General features: G+C 40.0%; 1 protein-coding gene across 1 annotated transcript in view; it reads left to right on the top strand.

The window, feature by feature from the left end:
* ARSB (arylsulfatase B) overlaps window positions 1-17,537 on the top strand; it is a gene marked incomplete at its 5' end in the record, with an annotated part of 208,355 nt that overhangs the window by 112,744 nt on the left and 78,074 nt on the right.

Genomic DNA, 17,537 nt, shown 5'->3' on the forward strand with positions numbered 1-17,537 from the left:
TATTATGGAGCCTAAGGAAGCATAATGGCTCATGAGCTACATGTTAAGAACCTGTGATTTGGAACCAGCAGGTAGCTGGTTGCATTGCCAGACTCCCACATAGTTGACCACAATTTGAGTCCTGGACCTAGTAGCTTAAAACTCACACTGGGTGTGTGTGTCTGCCCAAAATCCCAAGATGAGATTGGAGGAAAAAGGATTGCAGCATGGCCATTCACCCTGGGGGTGATTTCTTGTCTCTCTGTTGGCTGCACATACCCTATAGTAAAAATCTTTCTTTTAAAAAAAAAATAGAATCTGTGACAAAACCACAATGAGATACCACCTAACCCCAGTCAGAATGGTGAAAATTAAAAATAATAATAATAATGAGTGCTGGAGGGGACGTGGTGAAAGGGGCTGGAGGGGACGTGGGGAAAGGGGAACACTCCTACACTGTTGATGCGAATGTCAATTGATCCAGCCTCTGTGGAGAATGATATGGAGGTTCCCCAAAGACCTTAAAATAGAACTACCATATGATCCAGCAATTCCACTCCTGGGTATCTACCCAAAGGACAGAAGACCACTCAAGTCGGAAAAGTGCTTGCACATCTGTATTCATTGCAGCATTATTCACAATTGCTAAGACATGGAACCAACCCAAATGTCCACAAACAGATGAGTGGATTGAAAAATTGTGGCACATATACTCCATGGATTACTATTTAGCCATAAAAAACAGTAAGACCCTGGAATTTGATAGAAAGTGGACGAATATATAAGATTTGTTGCTGGGTGAAGCAAGTGAGGCTATGAAATAGAGACATTGTATGTCTCCACTTAACATATACTGACTGTCTGCATTCTATGGTAGAGACTGAAAGACTGAAGAACATAAAAGTATTAAAAATTGTAATGGACACTAGAGACAAAGTGGAAAGAGAGGGTACGAGGGGAAGAGCATAGGAAATTTGGGGAGGAAATGATGAGGTAAGACACTGCGGGACAGATAAGCTTTATTATCTGTTAATGAGTATGTGTATGGTGGTCTCAACTGGGCTGGACTAAGATATATATCATGCTGGGTAAAGTTTCTTCACAATCTAAATAATGTACATTGATTTGATATATGAATAATAAATATAAATTAAAAAATAGAATCTGTGATCTAAAATTATGCTTTATTCCAAATATTTGTAAGATGACATCAGCTGATTATTGTATATTTCCCTTTTCACTGATTTGTGATACCATTTAGTTTATTTTCCTTTTTTCTTTTTTCCTCCATGCCAGAATCCTTCTCCTCATTCTTCTTTTGTCAATAGTCATTTTTAAAATTTTTACCAGTACTATGATCTGTCTCCATGCCCTCAGTTTGGGTCTACCAATTTATTTGTTCATATGTTAGCACTCACTGTTGTAATTATTGTCTATTTTGAGCATGTTTGAATATGTGGGAAAAATAGTTATCAGCCTCTGTATTATATCTCCCTTATAAAATTTTCTTGACAAGTCCTTCTTTCTCATTTTTTCTGATGAACTCTAGAATTATTTTGTTAATTTGAAAGAAAAGCTCTGTATTAATTGGATTGAATGAGGTTCAAACTGTAAATTAATTTGGGAAGAATGAACACTTAAGTTCTCTATTAATGGAGCCTATTGCTAAATCTTCAAGTTGATTAATTTTGTTTCTCAGTGTCTAGTCATCTGTTATTTTCACAGTATATTTTTCATCTCATACTTTCACAGCTTTCAGTTCCAGAAGTTTAACTTGGATCTTTTTTCATATCTCTGTGTCTCTTTTTATTTATTATTTTTTTTTGGAGAGGTTTTTGCTATAGGGCGCGTGCGCTCGCCAGACAGACAGAGAGAGACTTAGAGACAGAAAGCGAGAAATCCCCCCCCAGGGGGGATGGTCACGCCGCAATCCCTTCTCCTCCATTCTCCTCTCGGGCTCTTGGGCACACATGCACATGCGCCTGGCGTGAGTTTTTTTTTTTTTTTTGGAGAGATTTTCACTGTAGGGCGCATGCGCTCGCCAGACAGACAGAGAGAGACTTAGAGACAGAAAGCGAGAAATCCCCCCCCAGGGGGGATGGTCACGCCGCAATCCCTTCTCCTCCATTCTCCTCTCGGGCTCTTGGGCACACATGCACATGCGCCTGGCGTGAGTTTTAAGCCACTGGGTCCGGGATGCGAACCGTGGTTGACTTCGTGAGAGTCCAGCGTTATGCTAACTGCTGGTCCCATATCTCTGTGTTTCTTGTTGACTTTCTGAGTGTGTGGAATGCAGTTACAATAGCCATAATAACTGTAAAATTTCCCCTGCTCATTCCAACATGTATGGCAATTCTGGGTTGGTTGGAATGGGTTGATTACTCTCTCACAGGTCATGTTTCCATACTGTTTAATCTTTGATTCAATGCCAGACATTGTGTAATCTACCATGTTGGGTGCTGGGTATTTTTGTATTTTTACAATTCCTCTTGCCTTGTTCTGAGATGTAGTTAGGTTACTTGGAAGCAGTTTGATATTTTAGGTATTACTTTTATGATTTATTAGGTAAGCACAGAACAATGCTCAGACTAATGCTCATTATTCCCCACTACTAAGTCATAACCCTCTCTGGAAACCTACTGGTACCCTCTGAATTATGGGTTTTTCCAGGCTGGCTGATGGGAACAGGTAGTGTTCCCTGAGCATCTTTCTTCCCCATCTTTCAGGGATCATTGTCCTTTGCCTGATGCCCAGTGTTTTGAAAATTGTTCTTTCATGTCTTCTGTCTTCACATTGTTTTAGGCAGGAGGAAAGTCAACTTGTTACTCTTGCCAGGATGCAGAAGTATCCAAAGAAATGTATATGGGACTCTTCTTTTCTTGATCAATATTTTCTGGCTTATTTCCTACTTCCAAGTGTTTGTTAATTAAATCCTGGGGGGTGAGGAGAAGGCTACACTGCAGTCCCTTCTTCATTCTCCTATCTGGATTTTTGTACATGCACATACATGTGCCCAGCATGTTTTTCAGTTGCTGGGTCTGGGACTTAAATCATGAAGTCAGCCATGTAATCTACATTCAACTTTGTAATCACATGTAAGAAAGTTACATATATATATATACATATATATAGAGAGATCTAACTTAGTTCTCTTTAATGTTACCAATACTCCTTTTAGTGTATAATTTTCTCAATCTTCAGTTTTTAATCTTATGATTAGCTGGTTAATATTTTAAAGTAATTTTTTAGTAGTGGCACAAAATAAATAGCAAGTTTTTCCAAATTTTTATACATGAAAGACTATTTTTGCATTACCTTTTAACATAAAGAATAATTGAATAGAAAACTTACATCTGGGCCAGTCCATAGCATAGTGGTCAAGAGAAACTTACTTCTACATGACCAACCGTGGGTACAGTCCCAAGCCCTAGTGTCTTGGAAAACAGGCAGGATGCATCACGTACATGCTCGCAATTCCAGCAGGATGGAGAAATAGGGAGAAGGGATTGTGGTGTGACCGTTCCCCACTGGAGGTTCCATTGGAGGTTCTCTTTTCCGACAACCCTCTTTGGTGAGTACATGTGCACCCTCTGGCAACTTAAAAAAAAAAAAATTCATGTCAGTTTTTTTTTCTTAAGATGCTGTAGACATTCAGTTATTGTGGTTTTTTTTGGGGGGGGGGGGAGGGAGAGATTTTTGCTATAGGGCACATGCAATCACTGAAGAGACAGAGAGACAGAAAATGAGAAATACCCCCCATGGGGGATGATCATCCCACAGTCCCTTCTCCTCCATTCTCCTCTTGGGATTTTGGGCATGCACGTACACTCGCCCAGCATGAGTTTCAAGCCTCTGGGTCCAGGGCTTGAACTGTGGTCAGCCGTGTGAGAGTCCAGTAGCTCGACCATTATGCCAACTGCTGGTCTCCATTTATCGGCTTTTTGTAAGTACCATTTCAATAAAGTGTATAAGGTGAATGCAAATGAACAAAAAAGGCAAGGACTGCTATATGATATCTCACGAGGTAGAATTTATGTCAAAATTATTGGCAAGTTAGTGGTGGGAACAGTGCAAATGTTGATTTCTTGATTGACACATGTATTTAGATGTGTATCACTTAATCTCCAAATATTTAGGTTTTCTCTACTTACATTATTGATCTAGTCTTTTGATCTCCAAAACCTAGGCTTACATCTAGAATTGTGTATTCAATGCTAACCACTTGTCTATTTTATTAAAATATTCACAATTATCTCTTAATTGGAGGAATTTATTCTTGAATAGATTTATCAGGATTCTTTGAATTCTCGCATGTTTATTAAAATATTTTCCTACAACGTTGATAAAATTGGTAAGACAGTTCAACTGACTTAAAAAAAAAAAAAAAGAACCTTGTTTTCTACTTTCTTTCCTTGAGTTTCTTAAAAATGTTACTTACCCCAAACTTTCCTTGTTTATGTTACTGTCGCTTTCCTTTGCAAGTGACTTGGTCCTTCCTATCTGGAGGCCCAGAAGATTTTCAATATTATTTGAAGTCTAAGACTTTTACTAGGTATGTCTCAAAGCTGACCATGCTGGGTCAGTTATCCTATATACAAAGTGGCTTCTTTTCAATCTTTACATTCAGAGCTTCTTTCATTTCAGAGTTTTTAAAAATTATAATTTTAAATATTATGTTCCATTGTTTTTTCTTCTTCAACAACTGTAATTATAAGTATATTGAATCTCCTGTAGTTAGATGTTTGTTTCTTTAAGTTTCTCTCTGAACCTTTATGCCTCTTTTTTTCTTTATTTTGAATTATCTTCTCTATTCTTATTTCAATTCTCTATATGTCTTTACTACTTTCAGTTATATATATGTCCCTCCATTTCTAAGAATTTGTCTCCTTTTCAGTTTTTTTGCCTTCAATCAGTGTCTGAGTTTTTAAATTTCTGATTCATTTTGTTTCTTTTTATATATATTACCTGCTGTTTATTTAATTATGTTTAATTTGTACTGGAATATTGTGTAACCATTTTCTCTACATTGTGGCTTTTTTTTTTCCGTAGTAAGATCAAGTTTTCATTCGCCAAAGCTTTTGAATTTTCATTTTCTCTCTCTCTCTTTTGCACGTGCTCTCTCTCTCTCCCTCTCTCTCTCTCTCTCTCTGTGTGTGTGTGTGTGTGTGTGTGTGTGTGTGCATAAAACTCCTATGGTAACTTTGCAAAGATTCTGGGTTCGTTTTGTTGTTCCTGTTTATGGATGGGGGCTTTTTCTGGACCTGCAATAGCAGACAATCTGTGAGGTAGGATTTGGATAGATGGTTAGTTCTGTGAAGTGTGATTTCTTTGATAAGGACTGTCCTCTTTCTTTCTGGTCTGCCTTTTCCTACCTGTGATGCTATTGTTGTTAGAACCCGGATGTTCAGCCACCTTCTCTCCCTTTACCATCCATCTTCCAAAAGACACCTGCTCTTCAACTACCTTTCTCTCAGAATTACTGCCTGCTCAAGAGTGCCCATCTGGTCCTGCACACTCTCCAAGCCACTTCCTTTCAACTCCCCAGGAGCCAGTGCTCTGATCCACCAGATGTCAGACCTGTGTCAACATTTTGTCACATTTTATGACCCTCTCTTACTGAGGTTTTCTTTATCAGACATGATCTGGGTCCCTCTCCCTGTTGTAACCCCTCACCCTCTTTGGCATAATCGTCTCTGCCCCTGCCCGAGAGTGGGTATTTACACTGCTCTTCTGGTTCCAGAGAGCTATTTCCTTACTCTCATCAGGATTTAAACAGTCCTTGTCTCCTGCTAGTAGGCTTGTGCCTCTGCTGGTTTTACTTTCTTTCCCCATCAATTGTTTTTAAAAGAATTATTTTATTTTTAACTTTAATTAATTTATTTATTTTAATTTGGCTAGAGAGGGACAGAGTGAGTGAGAGAGAGAGGGAAAGTGAGAAACCTAGTCACCAGGTCCAGGACTCGAACTGCAGTCATCCATGTGGGAGTCCAGCACTTTAACCATCACACCACCTGCCCGCCCATTCTCATCAGTATTTTTAAGGAGAGCATGTAGAGAGATTTAAATTTAGATGGCCACCATTTTCTCTTTTTAAAAATAATTATTTATTTAACTTGGTGTGGTAATTGAGAGTGCTGGACACCCACATGGCCGACTGCAGTTCGAGTCCTGGACCTGGTGACTAGGTTTCTCACTTTCCCTCTCTCTCTCTATTCTGCTCTGTCCCTCTCTGATCAAATTTAAATAAATAAATAGATAAATAAATTAAGTAAGAAAATTATTTATTTAAATGTATTTATTATTATTATCATTATTATTATTTTTTTAATTAGATCAGAGAGAGAAAGAGAGAGACAGAAAGCAAGAAAGCAAGCCACCAGGTCTGGGACTCAAACTGTAGTTGGCCATGTGGGAAATAGGCGCCTTAACCACCTTGCCATCTGCTGGCCCCAGATGGCCACCATTTTCTATGGATTTCTAGAAATGCACATATTTGTAGACTATTATTTCACTTCAAGAAAATAAGCACTTGGGAACCAGCAGTTAGCGTAATGGCTATGTCGCCGGACTCCCACGTAGTCAACCGTGGTTTGCGTCCTGGACCCAGTGGCTTAAAAATCGTGCCAGGCGCGTGTGCGTGCGTGCCCAAGATCCCGAGAGGAGAATGGAGAAGAAGGGATTGCGGCATGACCATCCCCCCTGGGGGGTGATTTCTCGCTTTCTGTCTCTCTGTCTCTCTCTGTCTGTCTGGCGAGCGAACGCGCCCTATAGTGAAAACCTCTCCAAAAAAAAAAGAAAATAAGCACTAGAAATGTAGATGAAGCTTTGTACATATGGCTTATGAGATAAATTAAGAAACAGAAATAAAAAAAGAATAGAGAACTGTATCCAATATCTCTGTATTTAAAGTCTACTAAGTGAATATCTACCTGTCTTTGTGTGTGTTTTTAAGTTAAAACAAATATTTGAGGAATAATGTATTATTTTTGATTACCTGCTTCACTAACTTTTTATTTTTAAGTTTTTAGAGTTTCTTTTTCTTTTTCTTTTTTTTTTTTTTGCTATAGGATGCATGCGTACACCTGAGACAGAGAGAAAGAGAGAAAGAGAGAGTTCACCCTCCAGATGTGGGGGGATGGCCATGCCACAATCCCTTCTCTAGTCTCCTTTCAGAATTTTGGGCATGCATGCACATGTGCCTGGCGTGATTTTCAAGTCGAGCCTCCAGGTCTGGGACTCAAACTGCGTAGTCGGCCATGTGGGATCAGTGCCTTACCCTCCATGTTACTTGCTGGCCCCACCAACCTCTGTGAGACAACTATTCTGTCCTATGCTCATAGTATGTAGTGCCCTGAGAGTTATTTCAGATGATTTCTGCTTGGTGTTTCACATTCTAGGATGCTACATGTCATGCCTGGTCTCCATTTTCTCCCATGCTAGTCTGGCATGTGCTCCCTGGGTGGACATCAGAAGGGAAGTGCCTGGGGCTAGAACACTGGATAGGTGAATGATGGACCAACTTGAAGGATGGCCAATGTGAGACCATTGTTCACTTTTTGTTTAGTGTAGCCTGAGATCCTATAGTTGGAAGTAGACAAAGTGAATCATCCCTTTTTACATTCTTTGGGATCAGGTTTTGATTCTTATGGAAGAATCCAAGAATATGTTGTTAATCTCAGGCATTGGCATTAGTGAATATCCCCTTAGGACCGTGGCATCTGGTATTCTCTTTAGTTTCCAGCACTGTTGCCAGTTCTCATCTTTTTGTAATTCTTCATGGGTATTAAAATGGAAATTGGAAATAAGACACATTAGGCCCTTCAGTTTGTCTGATACTAACCCAGAAGTCCTACTAATTACTTTTCAGTAATGAATAGGAGAAGACTATATTAAGGGTATGACTCAGTGCTTTTAGATAATCTTACCCTTTTTTTTTTTTTTTTGAGTAGCCTACTTTAAAAACTTAATAAGCCTCCTTAATAAAAATGCACATGTGGGTAGGGGCACCAGTGGCATGGCGTTTAAGGCAGCTGTGTCCCACATGGCTGACCACATGGTTTGAGTCCCAGACCCCGTGTCTTGATAGACACATTGGGCACATAGGCACGCATGCCCAAAATCCCAGAAGGAGGGAGAAGTAGAGGAGAAGGGATTGTGGTGTGACCATTCCTCATGGGGGTGCTTTCTTACGTTCTTTCTGTGTGTCTTTCTAGCAAGCACGTGTGCCCCATGGCAATTTTTTTAAAATGCACATGAAAATATATCTTCCTATATATAATTCTGTTTCAAAAGAATTTGATTTACTTATTTTCTCACCAAATGTAGTCAAAATTTCATCATTTCCAGATTAAACTCTTTATTAGTGGTAATATTTACATATTAAAATGGCATTTCAAGGAGCATGGAATTTACACAAACTCAATAATACCTTTCCCCTCACACATACACATTCATATGAAGAAAATAAGTCCTGCAAGGAATTTTCTTAGAATGGTGGTTCAAAATGTGCACTCTGATTAGATCTTTTTCAAATCTTGTCCTCTCTCTTTATTGTGTGTGTGATCCTGGGCATGTTATTTATGGTCACTAAGCATTCATTCTTCATGAATGCTGTCTGTCCTCTAGGCACTCATGTGAAAGGGAAAGAACACTCAGCACAGTGCCAGGAACGGAATAAGAACTCAGTAGCTGAAGGGGAAGATACTAATGATGATGGTGATGCCTACAAAGGGTTAACAGGATGGGCACATTCCTGTGGGTGTCTCTGCAGTATTTTCATCAGTAACCGTTTGGATTTTTCTCCTTCAAAACGTTCTCTCAGAAAATATTGCCATGGCCATTTCTATTTCTAAAAACTTGATACTACCTTTCAGGGTGTGTCTTTTATGACAGCTGGCCAGCAGCTAGTTATAAAAGAAGTATGGAATGTAATAGCATTTCATTTATTTATGGGAAACGTCTCACTGCCCCACCCTTCAACTAGTAGGAAAATTAAAGTCAAAAACTGGAAACTATTTATAATGGAAAGTGTTGTGATCTCAGTGTCTGAAACTGTAGACTTTTTGAAAATATTTATAGCATATTAGAAACTAGTCAGTGATCATCTCCTTGCTCTGCTTTTCAAAATAAAACGAATCTAGAAGGGGCTGGCAGGTGGCCCGATGGTTAAGGTGCCGGACTCCCAGGACCAGCAGATGGCGTAATGATTGCGTCATTGGACTCCCACGTGCTTAGCTGTGGTTCAAGTCCTAAACATGGTGGCCTAAAAATCATGCCAGGTGTGTGTGTGTGTGTGTGTCCGCCCAAAATCCCAGGCGGAGACTAGAGGAGAAGGGATTGGAGCATGGCCATCACTCCCCGGGGACGGGGGTGATTTCTAGCTTGCTTTCTCTCTGTCTCTCCCGCGAACGTAGGTACCCTACAGCAAAAATCTCTCTAGATATAAAAAAAAAAGATGCTGAACTGCTGCTACGTAGTCAACCATGGTTTGGGTCCTGGATCTGGCAGCTTTCTCTCTCTCTCTCTCTCTCTCTCTCTCTAGTGAACATGTATGTCCTATAGCAAATTAAAAATTTAAAAACTAATATAGAAAATGTTAAATTGAGAGTAAACTTAAATTGAGTACTAAAATATCATTAGACAACAGTATACCACTTTAAAAGTCTTTAAGAGATGAGATACAGAAAAATGTTGAAAAATGAACTCTTCCTGGGACCAGCAGTTGGTGTAATGGTTACGTCACTGGACTCACTGGACTCCCACATAGTCAACCGTGGTTCGAGTCCTGGACCTGGCAGCTCAAATTCATGCCAGCTGTGTGTGCATACATATCCAAAGTCCCAAGAGGAGAATGGAGGAGAAGGGATTGCAGTGTGGCCATCACCCCTGGGGGGTGATTTCTCACTTTCTGTATCTCTGTCTCCTCTGTCTCTCTGGCAAGTGCACATGCCCTATAGCAAAAATCCTCTCTAAAAACAAAACAAAACAAAACAAAACTCTTCTTTGTAGAGGCATCTGCAATTAATAGAGATATTTGCTTATGGAGCCTTAAAAATAGCCAAGTGAATGGAAACAGCAGATTCAAGGAGACGCAGAGGACACGCTTACCTTTTACTAAGGTGATAATGCAGTACGAGGGGTAAGAGTCGGGGTTAGGGTCAGTCTGCCCGAGCTCCCAATTCTGTTACCTGCTCCACCACACTCACACATTACTTAACCACCCTGTCCCATGGTCAGGTCAACCACACAGTGTTGAGGATTAAATGAGATCACACACGTAAAGCATTTAAGATAAAGTGTGGCACATAATTACTGCTCTGCAAATCCTAGCTGCTATTGTTCATACTAGCCTGGCCCAGACAAAGGAAAGCCCAAAATAACCCAATGTGGCTGTCACAGACATGGATAAACCATACCCATCTCACTGGGGTAGAGGGAGTTCCCTGTCATTAAGCAAACGTTCTTTTTCTTTAGGCAGTTCCTGGTCTTCGTACTGCCACAGGTATTAATACCTGCGTGGGCAGGGAGAGAGCCTCATGCAGTAGCAGTCCTGAACTGTCCCACGGTGCCTACCTTAAAGAAGCTCGTTACATAGTTCTGCTTCATGCCTACCCACCATGAGCCCAAATATTTGTGGTCAAAAAAAAAAAATTACCTTGGTTCACCTAAAATGGTATTTTATGAATTTGTGTGATTATTGAAAAATAATTTCCCATGAATATCGTCAGTCATTTTTTAGAGGTTTAAATTTCACAAATGGAACTAACAGTTTGGTGAAAATGACATCGTTTTTATAGCTAAACTATCTGCCTAAGTCAAAAATTAAGGAAAATTTCTAGATAATAGATGTAATACATCTTTTTTGATATGTAGTTCATAATGAGTAGACTGTGTGACTTAGCTATATCAACATGGACATTTTTCTAAAAAAGAAAAAAGACTCTTACATAGAGAGGCGATCAGAACATGTCTTAGGAATTAAAGTTACAGCTACTCCAGTGTGTTTCACAAAAGGCATGTCTGCCAGCAACAAGAATGGGTAGGAATATTAGTGCCCTCTTGCCTTCGTGTTATTCTTGTGTCTGTACTTTTCGGTTATGGCCCTGTGTCTGTGGTTGTATTTCTTCCATGTTTGAAGAATCAGAATCTATATTTTGCAATAAAAGGGGTTTTGTTACTTAATTTTGTTCTCAAAACAACACTGTCAGATAGGTACTTGTATCGATAGTCTGCCAGTGAGTAAAACAAGGCTCAAGTTTATATAGCCAGTAATCTCTTCCCAACCCCTGTGGGGCTGGGAAGTGTGCCCTGAAAGGCTTTCTCTCAAAGACAGTGCGGTACTTCATGGGAGAGAGTGAGACCTTCTGAATTGGCCAGAAGGAAGGTTCATTTTCAAGTGCCTTCATTGTATGACGGTGAAATTTTGAAGCAGTATAATGTGCAAATCAATCAGGGACTACCTCAGTATTTGTAGCCTGGCCTATAAATAAATACATTCATGTGTGTATATAGAGAGGTAAATGTGAAAGAAAGAAGTTAATGCATAATATAGCAATAATCGATCCTATAATCATTTTGGAGGTTGGGTAATGCCACTATGTCATCTACAAGATTATTGTGATCACAGTGGATACTGCTGAAACTGTGTTATGAATATGCAACAAACACCTTTTAGTCTCCAACTTACATTGGTAAAACACACCTTTGAGGAAGAAATTGTGTCATATATTAAAAACATGTGTTCAAAGTACTTATATTTCTAAACAGAAGTTTATAAAGGGAATTATCATAGGAGGTTATTTGGTAGATTTCTTATAATATTTTTAAAAGAATTATTTAATTTAATTTAATTTTTTATGATTTTTCAATTGGATCAGAGAGTGACAGAAAGAGAGAGAAAGAGAAAGTGAGAAAGCAAGCTGCCAGGACCAGGACTGAAACAGCAGTCGGCAGCGTAGGAGTCCAGCACCCCAGCCACCACGCCTCTGGCCTGGCAGTCGGCAACGTAGGAGTCCAGCACCCCAGCCACCACGCCTCTGGCCTGTATAATAACTTTTTTTTAATGCCAAAGGGTACATGTATGAGAGAGAGAAAAAGAGTGCACCTCACCACAGGCCCTGGTCATGCCACAATACTTTTTCTTCCAATTCCTGTTCTGTCGGGATCCTTAGGCATATACTTGGCATGAAGCTGAGAGGGCAGGATTTGAACCTCTATCAGCTGTTTGAGCTCTGGCTTCCTCTGTACAGTGCCTAACTGCTGTACCACAGGACTGGCCCTAGTATTCTTAAGATGCTTTTGGAGGAAGCAGTACTTTCTTTCAAGAGGCCGCTAATTACATTATATAGGAACTCCTTACATTAGTGCTCTGAAAGAAGAAAAAACAAACAAGAATTTAGAACATGGTACCCTCTGCACAGTACCTCAGATAGTGAGACTGGAGGGCAGTGATTCCCTCGCTGTGTGTTAAAGTCTGTCTGCATTTTTCACAAGGATGCTAAGATTGTTCCATTGGAAAAGAGTAGGTTTTGTTTTTATTTTTGTTTTTCAACAAATGGTGTTATGACAAGTTCATTTCCATGTGCAAAAGAATGAAGTTGGAGATATTTCTAGCAATCACTTTCCAAAGACTAAACCCACGGAATTAGTACATGAACTTGTCTAGGGATTTTAACAACCTTTCATATCTTTAGTTGGGGTAACCCAGGATTTCTATTATTACATTCAGTTCCCTTAAATGTATATTGGGGGGACTAGCAGTTGGCATAATGGCTATGTCGCTGGACTCCCATGTAGTCAACCGCGGTTTGAGTCCAGGACCTGGTGTCTTAAACTCATGCTGAGTGGGTGTGCATGTGTGCTCAAGATCCCAAGAGGAGAATAGAAGGGATTGTGGCATGGCCATCCCCCCTGGGGGGTGATTTCTTGCTTTTTGTCTCTCTGTCTTTCTCTTTCTGGCGAGTGCATGTTCCCTATAGCAAAAAAACTCTCAAAAAAATAATGTATATTTGGTTTGCTTGATTTATTTAACAACTAGTAGTCTCTAAGGGTGTTTGGCCTTATCACATATCGTGTTCTCTTGGTTCATATATCTAATGACATCTTTATAAAAATCTTCCAATTAATACATTTTCTGAAAGTAGAATCACAATATATTTAAGATAGTTTGGGGTTTTTTGGCTCCTATTTGCATCAAGATGACTCTGCCTATGAATTTTTTTCCTCTAACAATTAATTAGTCAACTGGGATTATTCACTAGCTTTGATGTTCAAAGTCATCTCATCTTACTAAGTGTCTTCACTTAGAAATACCTATGACTCTTCTGAATAATTAACAAAAAATGAAATGAATAAATAATGTAAACTCTAAAGTTGTTAGAAAAATATCCTTTACTTAACTGTGCCCAATATTGTCGAGTAAGAACCAGCAGATGACATGGTGGTTGAAGTGCTGGACTCTCACATGGCTGACCGTGGTTCAAGTTCTGGACTTGGCAACTTGCTTTCTCACTCTGGTCAACTTAAAAATAATAAGAATAAGAATAATTAGGAATAAAATGAAGTAAAAATTAATTTTAAAAAATATTGTAGGGTATTTCAGTGAACTCTGTTTGTATAGATGAGTGGCCGTATATTAATATATTGGCCCTTGTCTTAGTCTGTTTGTACTGCTGTCACAGACTATCATAGACTGGGTAATTTATAAACCACAGAAGCATATTTGGTCACAGTTCTAGAGGCTGGGAAATCTAAGATCAAGGAGCTACATCTGGTGAGAGTCTTGTTGCATTATAACATGGTGAAAGGTACTGCATGGAGAGAGAGAAAGTGGGCCAAACTCATCCTTTGATCAGGATCCGCTATCTCAGTGATGACATCATCCATTAAGTAAAGGTCCACCCTTAACACTGTTGCATTGGAGAATAAGTCTCCTCACATGAACTTCAAGAGACACACTTAAACCATAGCAGCCCTGAAATTTTAGGGTTTTCCACCCTTATTTCTTGTCTTTACTTTTAATTAGATGAATTTTGTTTTGATTTTCTATAGTCCAGAACAATTGTCTTAATAGTTATCCTAAAATTTCATTTTTTATTTTTTTAAATGTTATATATTCACTGTACATCACTTAGCTTGTAAAGTGAATATGCCCAACATGAATACACTGCACACCAGTCCAGTTGAGAATACTATAGACATTATCATCAATAATAATCCATTTCTGTGTCCCATAAATGTCTTGCCTCTCTGTTTCCCCTTAATGTCTTTCCTCACACGCTAATGCACTATATTTTTCTTTCTTAGAGAGATTTTTTTTGCTGTAGGATGCATGTGCTTGCCAGTTCTTTCCTCACACACTCACACACTATTTTTTTCTTTCTTAGAGAGATTTTTTGCTGTAGGATGCATGTGCTTGCCAGAGAGACAGAAAAAGAGAGACAGAAAGCGAGAAATAACCTCCTGGGGGGATGGCCACACCACCATCCCTTCTCCTCCATTCTCCATCTTGGGATTTTGGACACGCATGCACATGTGCCTGGTGTGAGCTTGGAGCTGCCAGGACTGGGACTTGAACCGCTGTCGGCCATGTGGGAATCCAGCAACATAACCACTACGCCACCTACTGGTCCCTCTAACACACTAATTTTACTTCACTAAATCTAATCAATAGCTTTACCCCTTTTGCAAATAATACAAAATCTTTAAAAGGCTTTTCAATCCTATTTCCCTTCCTGACTTGCTTGCTATTATTATTCAGGATTTTAACTCTCTTTGTTCACTTGTAAGCCCACAAATTAGACATTATCATTCTGTTTGGATTTTTAAAAAATATATTTATCTCGGGACCAGCAGTTAGTGGGATGGCTATGTCACTGAACTCCCATGTAGTGGACTGCGGTTTGCGTCCTGGACCCAGTGGCTTAAAATCACGCCGGGCGTGTGTGCGTGCATGCCCAAGATCCCGAGAGGAGTATGGAGAAGGGATTGCGGTGTGGCCATCCCCCCTGGGGGGTGATTTCTCGCTTTCTGTCTCTCTGTCTCTCTCTGTCTGTCTGGCAAGTGCACGCGCCCTATAGCAAAAAACCTCTCAAAAAAAAAATTTAAAATATACTTTTTTTTTTCCTGTTATCCCTGCTTACTGTCAGAGCTGGGCTCAAACCCTAGTTCTTGGCATTTTAGAGTGTTGGCAATCTCCAGAATGCACAGGTAGGTAGTTACTGCCTCAGGAAGACCATGAGTAGTGAAAGCCCTGCCCCCACTTCGCCCTGCCCTGCAACACTGCTCTTGCTGTCCCCAGGACTGGAAGGCTGAGTCTGAGTATTATCCTTCCAATCTCTCTAATTCATGTGTGTTATGGAGTAGAGAGGGAAAATAAAATCTTATAGAATACTCAAGTTAAATGGTTAGAAAGTTCATAGGAAATCTGTGTTATGAAAAAACTATGCATGGATTTCAAATTATCTTTGCACCAAATAAAATTATACATTAATTCCACTTTTCCACGAACTCCTTGAAGTCCCTCTATATATGAAATTTAATATATTTTAAAGTTAAAAGATTGTCATTCGGGACCAGCAGATGGAATAATGGTCACATCACTGGACTCCCACATAGTTGACTGCAGTTCAAGTCCTGGACCTGGCGGCTTAAAACTCACGCTGAACGCATGTCCATGCATGCCCAAAATCCCTCTGGGGGGCGATTTCTCGCTTCCTGTCTCTCTGTCTCTCTGGTGAGCTCATAAATGCAATAGCAAAATCTCTCTTAAAATTAAAAAAGACTGTCATTTATTCTGAGATTGTATCCTTCCTTGTTTTATATGTGAAAATTATTTTTATTTTGTACAAAAACAGTGATGATAGCTTTTTAAATTAATTTTTTTTAAAAAAGGAAACATTTCCTTACCTGGCAAATACAAAGTTACAAATCACAACCCAAATATTTTGAAATTTTATTGATTTTTGAAATCTTAAACCACTACTAACAGCTAGCTGTGAGTTTGGGGTGCGGACATTGGGCCACCTGACAGCACATCCTCTTAGTTACATCACAAGCCTCATCAGTATATTCAGGTCATGTAGAATCCTATGGTCTTAATAGAACTTTACAACCGCTAGTACTTACCTGAGCGGCACTGGATTATCTAGTAGTTCTCAGTCCTCTCTCAGTGATTTCAATTGTGCTTAGCAACTTCCTTAAGGCCAAGTCTGCACTGGCCAAATGACCTAGGTACTTCATGAGCTCCTACATATATATGGTAGCTTTTATGTTCTCAGGTTTTTAAAGTTTATTTATTTTTAAATTTATTCTGAGAGAGAGAGAAAGAACACATCACTCCCAATAGGGTTTCACACTGTGATCTTCCCCTCAGTCCTACGGCCAGCCATGGCACACCGAGCACATTCAGGTGGACCCAAGATATGAACCTGGGCTTTCCATATGGCTTCCAGCATATGCCCATCTGTTCCGCTGTGACTGGGTTTGTGCTCCCTTTTTTTTTTTTGGAGAGGTTTTTGCTATAGGGCATGCGGGCTTGCCAGAAAGACAAAGAGACAGAAAGTGAGAAATCACCCCCAGGGGGGATGGCCACGCCGCAATCCCTTCTTCACCATTCTCCTTTCAGGACATTGGGCACACATGCACATGCACCTGGCATGAGTTTAAGCCACTGGGTCTGGAACTCGAACCGTGGTTGATTACATGGGAGTCCAGTGACATAGCCATTAAGCCAACTGCCAGTCCCATGTGCTCCTATAATTTTAAGAGCAGTACCTTGGATGGGGACCAGCAGTTAGAGTAATGGCTATGTTGCTGGACTCCCACATAGTCGCCCGCGGTTCGCGTCCCGGATCCGGTGGCTTAAGACTCACGCTGGGAGCGTGTGTGTGCGTGCCCAAGATCCTGAGAGGAGAATGGAAGAGAAGGGATTGTGGCGTGGCCATCCCCCCTGGGGGGTGATTTCTTGCTTTCTGTCTCTCTGTCTCTCTCTCTCTCTCTCTCTCTGTCTGGCGAGTGCACACGCCCTATAGAAAAACCTCTAGAAAAAAAAAAAGGCAGTGCCTTGGGAGTCACGCAAATTATTCTACTGATAACTTACCTGCCTTCCTCATTTGTAATAGGAGGGGATTGGACTAAGTGATCTGTAAGGTTCTGTTCAGAGGAATGTAGATTGTGATTATATTTGTACGCTTCAAAAATATATACTTTTTAAAAGGTCTAGATATTCCATGTGCATTTTTATTAAATCTAAGATCCATTGCAAATTTGGATATGGAAACCATTCATTTTTCTGACGTAGGCTGTTTTAGAAGTTGTACTGCCTCTGTAATACTGGTGCCACCATTCTGGAGGGTACTATTTCTTCATTTTCTTGCAAGCATTCCATATGAAGTCTATGCAGGATGACTCAAGTTCCCATTTCTCTGGTGTAAAGAATGGCCATGTTTACTAACCATGGTTTGAGTCCCTGACCCGGCATCTTGAAAATCCCACTGAGCACATGTGCATGGGTGCCCCAAATCTCAAGATAAGAATGGAGGAGAAGGATTGTAGTGTGG

The sequence above is a fragment of the Tupaia chinensis genome, unplaced genomic scaffold, assembly GCF_000334495.1.
Source record: "Tupaia chinensis unplaced genomic scaffold, TupChi_1.0 Scaffold000099_1, whole genome shotgun sequence".
In the NCBI taxonomy this organism is placed as follows: Eukaryota; Metazoa; Chordata; class Mammalia; order Scandentia; family Tupaiidae; genus Tupaia; species Tupaia belangeri.